The following is a 12291-nucleotide window of genomic DNA, read 5'->3' as shown; positions in this document are numbered from 1 at the left end:
GCGGGGGCGCCTGGAAGGGACTAGAAGCGGCCGGGAGGGGGTGGTGGCAGAGCGGTTCCATGGTGTAATGGTTAGCACTCTGGACTCTGAATCCAGCGATCCGAGTTCAAATCTCGGTGGAACCTGAACCTTTTCTTTTCTCCATTTCGGTTTTTTTTTTTATCTTTCGTGCTTTGAGTGCCCGAACGATGCCAAGCATTCTCTGAGCTGCCCGAGTGAGTCCCTGTGCCCAGACGATGGGTGGGCACACTGAGCTCCCCAGACTCCTGTGCCCCAGTGACCGATGGACATGCTCCGAGCTCCCCGGGCCTCTTCACACATTGTGATAATCTCACCTCACCTCTTGCCTGGTGCCCACCACCTTAACCCCCATCATGGGGTGGGTGCTCTTCTGCCTCCATGGGCAGGCACTGGCCTCACCCCAAGCCACCCACAAGCACAGGGGAGCTTGCAGTGGGTTCCTGGGAAGCCCCCCAAGGTCTCACAGATCCCTCCTGTGAACTGAACTGAGAGGGGCACGTGAACTTGTAGTGGAGGTATCAGAGGTACCAACGAGCTCTTTCAGCTCATGAGGTGCAGAGGCCATGAGCACAGGCCCCTTTCCCATGCCATTGCTGCCCGCCCTTGTTCTCTCTTCCCAAAAGATGCTCCAGTCCCCCTGTCTGCAGCTGTGCCATGGGAGATACCAATTTTGTCATCAGCTTCTCCTGGTACAGGCTTGAGATCCTAAACAACAGAGGATAAAAATAGCACTTATGTGCAGATGATTAAACTGAATCCCTTACAACTGCTCCACCAGCCTGCCCTCAGCAGCAGCATGTTTGCCATCACTGCAGTCAGTGGCTGTGTCATCATTCCTGTGTGTGGAAAGTAACCCCCGGGCATCAGCAGCAGTGCTGTGCATCAGTTACCGTCTGCTGGCACCATAACGAGCCAGAACGTGATCCTCTGCATTTAAAAATAAATGCTGCCTCAGAGCTTCCAAGAGGGGAAAACAAAACATTAATAACAAAGACACCTGATGTGTGACTGCAGTGTGTCCCACCACAGGAGTACAGAGACTCTCCAGGAGCATCACATGAGATTGGAGCATTGGGTCTGGGCTCACCCTCATCCTGCTGGCAGCCTCTGATGTGCCCTGCACCTCCAGCCCCTCACAGGGGGTAGTATAGTGGTGAGATCTATAGGAATTGTCTTTGGATTCATCCTTTTTATCTCCAAACCCAGAATGCACAAAATCTAGAGCCTGAAACACTCATCCTGCTCATGCCACCTTTCTTAATCCTCTGACATTGAATACTACATCAAATGGATAACAGATACTTGTCTGTGTAGAGGCTGGGTATATTTATAATTCAGGAGCTCAGGTTTCCATCTCATATCCTATTTGCACTTGTCCATTGAACTTTGCTGTTAAAAAGCTATTAATTTCACTTGATGTTTCTCAGACCTGGTTTCATCCTCCAGATCTGCTGTTAGTGCTAAAAACCCTTAAAATAACACAGATGAAGTACTTTGAGTTATCCTCCTGTGAGAGCTGTTCTCCTTTTCATGCTTTGGATTGTGTTTGTGAGCCTAGAAACACCCCTTATTTACATTTTTCATGTGCGCAAGCATTGCTTCCTCTTGCACCACATTGCAGATGTTCCTCATCTGGAACAGACTTACCCTATGCAAGACTTTAGGGCACAGGGTGAGGACAGTGGCTCTTCTGGCTGAGGAAAAAATCACATCCACAAATTGCTGCACCCCTGTCACTTGTTAAACTTCAGCCATTATAAAGCAAAGGCATTTCTACGAATGATTTTTACCAAAACCTGAAAAGTTGTGCAGATTGCTATGGAGTTGAGCAGCAGCAGGGCCTACTTCTAGTTAAGCCTGCTTAAATGCAATTGATCATTTAAAATCAGATTCTTAATGGTGAAAACTGAAACAGTAGAAAGTTGTGTGTCTCAACAGGAATTAATGAGTAGGACATGAAGAGAGCATTGAACTAGCAAGGAGTTCCAGAAATTAAAGTCTTATATCCTGTTCAGTCTTATGTTAATTTTGTTGCTGTTCAAGCCCCAGAGGAGAATATCCAAACCCTCAGGAAATGTCACTGTCAGCACAGGCTGGTTTGGGCTGCTCTGGTCTTTCTGTGTGTCCCCTCCCAGAGCGAATTGCTGCAGTTGGCCTGGGACACCTGCTATGTGCAGGAAACATGGCCAGAAAGCAGAGGTCAGGCCTGGAATAACAGAGACTGTGTGCTCTCCAGTGGATGGTTTTAATGTGAGAACAGTCACTCAGCACTGGCATTTCTGCTGCATTAATTGCCATTAGTGTCATCCTTGCAGGAACACTAAATTCATGGCAAACCTTGAATTAGCGCGCTCTCATGATTCCTGACTTAGGCAGAACCATTTGCAGAGGCAGCACGTCCCAAGCAACTGGAGCAGAGACAAGGACTGATACTCAGCTGGGCCTTGGATGTTCAATTTAGCGAAGAAAAGAAGCAGAGGTCACACTCATAACTGTGTATTTATGGGTCTGTTCTGGAAATTCACAGAGCAGCTGCCAAAAAGAGCCCAGCACCATTAACATGCAGATGTGTGTCAGGGCTCCCAGCTCTCAGCTAGCCAGCCCCAGGCACTGTGCATCAAGCTCCCTCTGCACCCAATTCCCACTGCATTCTCCACTTCCCTCTTCTCACCACCTCCTGAGATCCCAGAGTAATCCTGGCCTAATAGAGTGGAAAATTTACCACCATCTTTGATGGTTGTGGCATTCCCACAACAAGGTCAAGGTGTCTTTGCAGAGCACACTGGTGGTTATTTGGACATGGAAATGGCAGAATATGAAACAAGGATGGCCAGTATAAAGAGCTTTTCTGTTTCTGAAATCACTGTTCACACTCTGCAAGTCTATCTCTTTGCAAAGCTCAAAGAAGATTTGGAATTGGAAATCACAATAATTTAAAATTGTCCTTGAAGGACTGTTGACCCAAATTCCCATTTCCCAGATAAAAGCAGCCCCTGGCTTCCCCAGGGCAGAAAGCAGGAAGGACGAAAGCAAAGCCCCAGAACTGTGTTTTATCAGAGGAGAAATATTTCCTAAAGGGAAAATTCAATCAATACTTTGCAATTTCCTAACAATCCATGAATCATTGCAATTATGCAGAGATAATTCAAGCTTTCCAATCCAGCTGCTAAATTAGAGAAAAACGCACTCTTAGCACAACTATCCCCAGTTTGCCATGTCGGTCAGAAACAAACCCCTTCAAACATAAACTCCATCCACTGAAATTAAACAAAAAAACCAATTCTCTTTTAAAACCCTAGACCAATTTAAAGGGTTTACAATGTATTTTTCAGGTAATTCTATGCCACAGGTAGGAATAATGAAAATACATGAAGTTAATATTAATTTTTGTGTTGATAACTCATTTGCATTCCATCACCTGCTGTGTCCTTTCTAATTTCTGCAGCTCTAAGAAGAAAAGGTTTAAGAAGAAATAGACTAAATCAAAAATAATTTCTAAATTAGCATTTCCTTTCCTAACCTTGAACTTGGAATAAAAAAAGAGACCTGCATCTGAACAGATTTTTTATCCAAAATCAAATCTCATTGTGGTTTTGCTATTTTTTAGGAATACCTGCAGCACTGCAGAAAGAGTGGGAAGGGAACAGAAAAATTAACCATCTCCTGAAGACATTTTTCACTAGGACAATATTATGGTAAGCAGAAAGGAAGGAAAGTTTTCAGTGTGTTTTGGGAACAGGAATTGAGTGCAAGACTCAATGACTTGGTGTTCCTTGTGATGACTGTCAAAATGAAGTCATCAGTTTCCTGAATCCATTTTGGACTCAACACTCATCTCTTTGTCTGTTTCTGCTGCCTCCAGAGACAAAAGCAAGATAACCCTGGCAGCCCCAGGATAATTGCTGGCCAAGATATAATTTCATAGAATCATCACTCAAAATCTTCTTCCTCTTACACATCCTGCTAGAGGGGTTTATTTCCTATCTAGGGTCAAAATTTGCTTGATGTTGGAGTTGGTACCAGGCAAATGCAGTGACTGCAGCACAGGCATTATCACGTGGCCCATCATCTTCTAATTTGGATTCAAAAGATCAGCCCTGGGGAATGAAGAAGCACTTTGGGTTCTGTGGCCAAGTCATTCTCTGCTGAAACAACCAGCAGGGCCGGCTGGCTGTGCTCAGCATGGCCACGCTCTTGTGGAGCTGCATGATTGTACTGGGAGCCAGGCTGAGACTGTAAAACTTTGCTCATTAAGATCATTAAAGAGCTGTCAGATGGAACAACTGGGATGGCTTTGATCTGGCAGAATATCCTTTCTCCTGGTCCCAGACCTTGGGAACCATCCAGTTTTCCATATTTTTTTTTTCAAGTCATTCAAACAATGCTTTTTGGATTTTCTATAGGTAGCAATAACTTCTTCAGGCAAACTGCAGGTTGTAACAGCTACAACAAGATTAATTTATTAAATAGAAATCCTGATATTTCAGTGATTCCTCTATAAATATATTCACAGCTGGTTTTGCCAAGAAAATGACAAAATATCGCTGATAGTCCCAAAGATATTCCCTATAAATCCACTAGGTGTCCTACTGTTTTCAAGCAATTAGGCTCAAGGTTTGTTTGGGTTTTCCCTAGTTTTACCAGTGAGGAATTAGTTGGAGGCTTTAGTGGAATTAGGTCTGGGTTTGCAGGTTGAAGAGACGTGTTTGTGTGGTTTGTGTGACACGGCAGGACATCCGGCTCACAGTGGCGGCGCTTTTGGCAAATGCCACTAATGTTTCCCACAGAGACCATCTCAAGGTTACAGGCTGGAAGAGAAAAAGGGAAAAGAATCTGCCTTCCTCTCCTGGGAATGCTAAACAAGATCCAGCCCAGCCAAATCCTCTTTTCAGTCAACCTTGGGCATCTATTTATAGGACTGCTAAAGCGAGGCCAACGCTGACCTCAAAGGTGGTGGCAGCACGCGTTAACCTTCATGGGAGCTGCTGAGCACAGGCTGTGGTTGTGACATTCCTGGTCACTGTCCCCGTCCCTGACGGGTGTTCCCTGACTGCCTGTCAGCAAAGGCCAGCACAGCACACGCTCAAAGGTGCCCTATCACTCCCAACACGGGGTGGGGGCATGAAAATACATACCAAGAGGAGCAATCTAAAAAACAGCCAGAGGGTAATTTTCTCATCTCAGAAAATACTTGGGGTGGAGTGTGGCCGTTGGACAGTCTCCAGCTGCTTGGCTGCTCCTCCGTGGTGTGACCTGGAGTGCACACACCATATCCATTGTGCTATCCAGGACATCCCTCCTCTGCCTCCAGATTTCTTACTTGCACTGAGCCCCAGATATCTCCTAGGTATTGAAAAAGCCTCTTTCATTATTCCAGTGGTTTTCAATGCTCAGAAATGCAGTATTTCAGTGAGAAAGGACTGCAGGATGATTTTTATGGTCTTGTAACTGAAGTACAAGTCACGTTCTATGTAATCCTCCCAGCCTTGCCCTCCCAAACAGGGGCCATTGCATTTGCAAGCACCCCTTGTGTTCACTCTCATTTCACAGGGTTCCCACAGCTTAAATCTACCCCAGATCTATGCAGGGTAAGTGAGGAGAAAATCAGTTCTGTTTTTCTATTTAACTAATGCCAGAGGCAGAGATGCTCTCAAACAATGAGATTGTCTCTTTCTCCAGTAGGTGCTTCATGGCCAGAAGTCCTGCCCAGGGCTATTGGCTCTGCAAACAGGCACTGGGCAAGGTGTCAGCAGCAGTTTAATCACAAACTGCAAGGGAAATTCAGAGGGGGAACAAGAGCCTTCTGTCCTTGGCCCACCAGGACTCCTTGCCATCAGGCATTGCGCATCATGGGAAGTGCAGAGCATCTGTCCTCTGCCATGTGTCACTGCACTGCCTCTCTCCCCTGCTATCTGTGTTCAGGGTATGGCAGTCATTTTCCTGCAAGAAGAAAAGGATACTCAGATCTTCCACAGTGTGTACTGGAGGTACCTGCTGCATCCCAGCCCTGTGCAGGGTGCACCATATGCTGGCTGTGAGGGAGCTTAACCTGGTCCGGCGCCTGTGTTTGCTGTGACACAACAAACACCTCGAGCCTTGCCATGATTCAGAGCATAATGTGTGGGAGCCATCTGGTCCCCTAGCTGAAGGAGCAAATGGAAAATCTGATGAAAGCACAAACAGTCACAATGAGAGACTGAAAAGATGTGTTGATATTCCAAGCAGAAGTCTCCTTCTGTGGGGAGTAATCCCATCACCCATTGCCCCTTTCCTGCTCTGGATACCTGCTGTCAGCCAGGTTGCACTCTCAGCTCTGGGAGCACTCACACCTTAGGAATGCTAAAAATATGCTTCATGTGCTTGAGCAAACCTCCCGAGACAAGAATTTGCTCAGCAGCCAGCTGTGCAGTGAGCAAGATGTGCAAGATGCTTGCAGCACAGCACATTTTATGGAGCTTGGATTCATCCAGAACTTTGGCTGGTTTAAGATGCGCTCTTGAATGGGATTAGTCACTGATATTGTCTGACTGCTGAGCAGAATTACAGCTTATGGCTGGGACGGACTGAATGGAGTTTCACCTCAGCTTGCCTAGATATTCTCATCCCTGGAATGGAGATGTGATTGGGAGGGACTGGAGCATCAAGGGGGAGAAACAAGGAACTCAGTGCAGTGGATGGGGTAGAGCTTGGGATGGCTTTGATGTGGCAGAGTTTGTGAATAACTTGTCCAGGACACTGGGTTGATAAAAGTGGTTTTGTTGTATTTTGCAGCCAGTCTGGGTTTCCCTCATTCTGACCCTGGTTTCTGATGTTTGGAGGGCACAGGAAAGTCAGGGAGATAGAAGATGCCTATTTTAGTACTTCTCTGCAGGGAATGCACACATTTCAGACAGGTACACATTTGTTTCCTCTGACACCAAATTAATAGGAATTGATGTATTGATTCTACAATTCTTCTAAAAATTGCTTCAAGTTTTGGCTTGCTTTCAAGCTGGTTAAATGCAATGTGCACACAGTTCAAGACAGCTATTTAATTATTCTAATATTAATATAGTTTAAAAAATTCAGTTCTCTGTGAAATGCAAAAGGTAAAAAGCATAGAGAGCAGCCCAGAAAGGCACTAAATCCTGGGCTCATCCCACAGTGAGAGCTGCAGGTGAGGGGAGATTCTGCCCTTCTCAGGTGACACCCAGCCTGCAGAGCTGCCTCCAGTCCTGGGGAACAGCAGAAGGATTTGGAGCTGCTGGAGCAAGTCCAGAGGAAGCAAGTCCACAGAGATGCTGCAAAGGCTGGAGTCCCTCTGCTCTGGAGCCAGGCTGGGAGAGATGAGAATGTTCAGTTTGGAGAAGAGAAGGCTCTGGGGAGACCTTAGAGAGCCTTCTAGTGTCTAAAGGGTCTCCAAGAGAGCTGGAGAAGGACTTTGTCCAAGGGCCTGGAAGGAGAGGACAAGAAGCTTCCCACCTGCCAGAGGGCAGGGATAGATGGGTTATTGGGAAGGAATTGTTCCCTTTGAGGATGGTGAGGCTCTGGCACAGGTTGCCCAGAGAAGCTGTGGCTGCCCTTGGATCTCTGGGAGTGTCCAAGGCCAGGCTGGATGAGGCTTGGAGCAACCTGGAATAGTGGGGGTTGGATCTGGATCATCTTTAAGGTCCCTTTCAACACAAGCCATTCTGGGGTTCTATGATTACATTATACAACAATAATTAATGAGTTAGTAATTTGTCAGTCTCAAGAGTTAAAGTCACTGTCTTTATGACTATTCCTATATTTAACTAAATAAATACTGGCAAAGTAGTCACCTCAGGTACTCAGCTACTGTATTTGTAGACTATGGGAACATCTCTGTGCCAGTTAGGCTCCTGGTCCTAAAAAGAGAAATAGCTTGTATTAGGAATGGAGTAAGAGTCTTGTATTTTCTTCTTTGATCACTCTGCTTTATGATCTCACTAGGACAGTTACTGGATGCCTCTATATTTTGAGTGGCAACATGACTTCTCCAAATATTTGAAGTCATCTTTGCGTTTCATTTATTTTCTGGCAAAACAGCATCCATGTGCTGTTTAAGAATAGAACATATAAAAAAAAGTATAGAACTCCAAAGCACAAAACATAGGATTTCTGGGCAAAATTCTCTTCTCAGTTACACTTACGTAACTCTGGAGTAGTGTCTTCCTCTTTCTAGTTGTTACTCTGAACCCCTTTTCATCTCATTGTGTCAGAGCCATAGGATCTACCATACATGGCTAAATCCGATTTCATCACAACTGTTGCAATCTCCTAGACAAAATTACAATCTCAGAGGAAGTACATAAAGATGTTTGGGCCTCAATATCCTAAAAATATGCTGCTGTCAGTTGTTCTCTGTTAGTAGTTTTCCATGCAAATGAAAATACCGTGGTGGTGGAGAACTGCTGATCTATCTGGAGCAGAGATTTTTCTCCACACACACGAGCAGAGTATCTGCATTATTTGGCTGAGCTCCTTTATAAAACATCATGTTCAACAGCTCTTTCTTTAAACAAAGAAAGGGCTTGCACTAAATTGTTTGATATTTATTGTGTGTAACTCTGTTCCTTGGCTGTCCATGCTATAGAAATGCTGTTGTGCTCCAAGAAGACAGATTGCCTGGGCTAGAAGCCCCAGCCCTGATCCAGGGAAGCACATGGCTTCCTTACAATTATTAGGATGAATATAATTACTATTCAGTATAGGGGGCAATTGTTTTTGGTGTTTAAAACAGGACAAAACAAACCAGGACAAAACAAAGCCGGTTTGGAAAGGAAAACAGAACATGAGAAAAAAATAGTTGTTAAATAGGAAGTGGTTGACTTTCAGGAAGTAACTCCATATGCAGATTCTGCTATCCAGTGTTTCCAGTCATCAGAGAATGGAAAGAAAAAGATGCCATTAAATATCCCAGTGGTCCTTTAGAAAATAATGCACCTCCCTTTCTGTAGGTATAATGTTTTACTTCTCCTGTCCAACAGCTGGTGGTGTCAAAGGCCAAGCGAGCAGGACGTGGAACACAGAGCCTGACGTTTTTCAGGGGCTGCTGAAGGCAAAACCATCTAAAGCTGTAGCAGATGTTCACTTGCTTCCTGTCTGCTTATCAGCCCTGCAAAGGCACTTGGGTTTTGTGCTTGTTGTGCCAAGGGTAGCTATGGAGATCTCGTACAAGCTGTGCCATAGTGATACGCTGAAGAGTTCTTTATGTATTTATGAATGATCAAGAAAATATGGTTTCTAAGAACTCGCTCAAAATTTTCCATATGTGTATCAGTCCTTCCCCTCGCACAACATGAAAATGACAGTGTATAAAATAAGTTAAGAAATACATTTCTGCAGTGAAGATATTAATTTGGCCTCGGTGTGCTCATGTTTTATTCATTATTTCTAGTACATCCTGAAATAAAGAATAGTATATCCAACCAACTGGATTTCTCCAAGGCCTTGTAAATGCTCCAGAAGAGTTTTTAACTGTCAATTTAAATATCACTGCCACTAATCCTGTTTCTTGCACCTCAGCTCAGTTTTAATTCCTGTTTATATTCATTATGAGCTCCTGTAAATTATAACTTTAATATGAATGACTACATGCAAGTGTTAATGCAGTGTTCCATCTATTCTAGGGTTTTGAGATAGTTATATGAGACTGATTTTTACACTGATGCATTTAAATTAATATGCATTTCCAATACAGTCAAGATCCAGGGCAATTAAGTTCATTACTTATTAGATGAGAGTTCTTTTCCTCCATGAAATAGAAGAAATAAAAAACAAAAAAGGATGAATTTGGAGTGGTTCCTTTGTCCATGTTGAAACTGGAAACCAAAAGACAGCTTTGACTTATCACTGGTAGACATGGTTATAGGTATTCCTGTGGGATACAAAAGAGGAATAGTGGCTCTTTTAGTGTTTGCCACATTTCATGTAACACTATCCAGGAAAAAGAGCACTAGGTAACCATTATTGCTCTTTTCAATTGTTGATAGCATTGCAAATTTGTGTTGACCTGGAAAATGCAAACAGTGGGCACAGAGTATTCCTTCCAGGGGTGATATCCAGTGTATTGCGACATCATGACCCATAGTCCTGCAGGAACTGAAGCCCTTTGGGACAGTTGGTTCCAGGGGAAGTAGGTGTGGACATTCTTTTGAGCAAATGAGCTTCCATATGGAAGCTGGAGACCTAAAATTCAGTCATCTTCCTGTCCCCAAAGACACACAAGGACAAGGCAATGCATGGAACAAAAGAGGAAAGTTGTTGAAATTAAGATACCAGGACTTTATGCAAAGGGCAGACTTGCAGGCAAAGGATGATCTGAAGAATGGCAGTGATAGAAACTGCCTGAAGCATCTGGGAAAACACAACAAGTAGGAAGATGTAAGAGGAAAAGAGGGAAAAAGGGGACCCAGAAGTCAAATTCATGTAAGTTGGGAATGTGGAGAAGATGAGCATAATTCTATGTGTGAGTTCCTGGAAGGGATGCAGTAAATATATTTTAAAAGCAGCATATTAGTGCTATGACTGGGTAAGAGATTTGAAGTGTTTGAAAATTGAGGTCACAGTATTTAGACTAAGGGGTAGCACAGTTGGAAGCAGGATGGATGAGATGGTTTAACAGGGCTTCATTGTAGTCACATTAATTCAGTTTAAATAATTAATTCTCTTTTAAATTGACTCTATTCTGCACACTTGACATTTTGGAAAAGCTGCCATTGCCTGGCCTTCTGGTAAATGCTTTTGCATTTGTTTTCCATTGTTTCCTTCTTGAAAAAAAATCCTTGTCACTAACAGGAACCATCAGCAGCATGGAACAAATTGACTTGCCAAGGACATTTCCTCCCATCTCATTATTTATACTGGAATTACTCTTTATTTTGTATCAAGAGTCAGAGTGTGAGTTTTAAAAATTGCCATTTATTAAGGCATTTTTTTACTTTGAGTCAAATTCAAACTTGGTTATGTAAATTACTTTCTGTGCATCAACATTTGGCCATACATTTTCCAAGGAGGTGATCAAGCAGTTTAATTAATAATCAATTCACAGCTCTCTCTGCCTACTTCATTATGTAGAGCAGGAGAGGACCTCCCCCAGGTACGAATCAGAGCAGAAACATCACCCCCTCCCTCTTCTGCTCTTAGCACACTGATTTTGAGCCTCAAGTGGCTGAGATTGAGTGGATCTCTAATGTAATTTGGCACAAATTTGGTTAAACAAACAGGTTGTGTATTTTACTCTCAAGGTGATTTGGTTTGTATTTTCTCTCCTATCTTTTCTCAGCTCTTGGTTGTGGCCCAGTTGCTAAGAAAGTGTTCATCTGCTCTGAACTCCCCCATGGAAGTGGCAGTTCTTTATGGCAAAGGCACACAAACATAATTTTGGGGGGAGTCTTTTGAAGCTGGGGCTCCTTCAGGTAACCTGGAGCCAACCCTCTGAGAGCTCAGCAGAGGGCAGAGCCTGGGCTGACCTATATTCACAGTGACTCACCATGTTGTTCCTCTGTTTTGCTGGTTTCTCAGCAGTTGCTGAGGTTTTAAACAAGGACATTCTTACCTAACCTAATCAATGGATGAACAGTTAGAACCCAATCTAATGCAGCCAGAATTTGTAATCATAGAAGGGCACATTCCAAAGCTGTTACAGAGGAAAAGAACTTCAGATGATTAGGAGAGGAGTTGGGCAGTGATACAGAAAAAAGTACCCAAGATAAAATAACAGATACTAAAAATATCTGTATTGAGATGAAATCCTCATGACTCAGTACTTGAGCCAACTTCCATTCTCTAGGAATCATCCAAACATAGGTTGTGGTGTATTGCCTTACTCTGGGCTTACACTTACACTTACACTTCAAAGGTGCATCTCACACTGGAAAAGGTGAGACTCAGGTCTGACTTTTCAGGGCAATTGCAAATTTTTAAAGATACATTCTGTAGTTGTAGCTTTAAAAAATTGGTGAGTTTATTTCTATCTAGAAAAAATCAGATAGAGAGGTGGACCTTGAAAGGCAAAAGCACTGACAGCAGGACCAGAGATGCATTCTTTGTGACAAGCAGGACATCATTTTTAATACTTGTGACTCTCTAGCTAATAACTGAGGAGTGGTCAATCCAGCTTGCAAATAGAAAAACAAGAGTGTTATTTATTCTCTTTTTTTCTGCATGAAGTGTTCTCCGACTAGATGCAAGACTTCGAAAGTACTGAAGATACTGTAAGCATTAAAAGCATTAAAAGTATTTTGAAAGAAATAAGTATTTTGAAAAGTA

General features: G+C 43.5%; 1 non-coding gene across 1 annotated transcript; it reads left to right on the top strand.

Moving 5' to 3' along the window:
* The first annotated feature begins 53 nt into the window (after window positions 1-53).
* On the top strand, window positions 54-125 carry TRNAQ-CUG (transfer RNA glutamine (anticodon CUG)). The gene has a single exon. It is a non-coding gene; the product is annotated as a tRNA-Gln (tRNA).
* The last annotated feature ends 12166 nt before the right edge of the window (window positions 126-12291 follow it).

This window comes from Oenanthe melanoleuca, chromosome 10, assembly GCF_029582105.1.
Source record: "Oenanthe melanoleuca isolate GR-GAL-2019-014 chromosome 10, OMel1.0, whole genome shotgun sequence".
In the NCBI taxonomy this organism is placed as follows: Eukaryota; Metazoa; Chordata; class Aves; order Passeriformes; family Muscicapidae; genus Oenanthe; species Oenanthe melanoleuca.
This window is presented reverse-complemented; position numbering and strand designations above follow the sequence as displayed.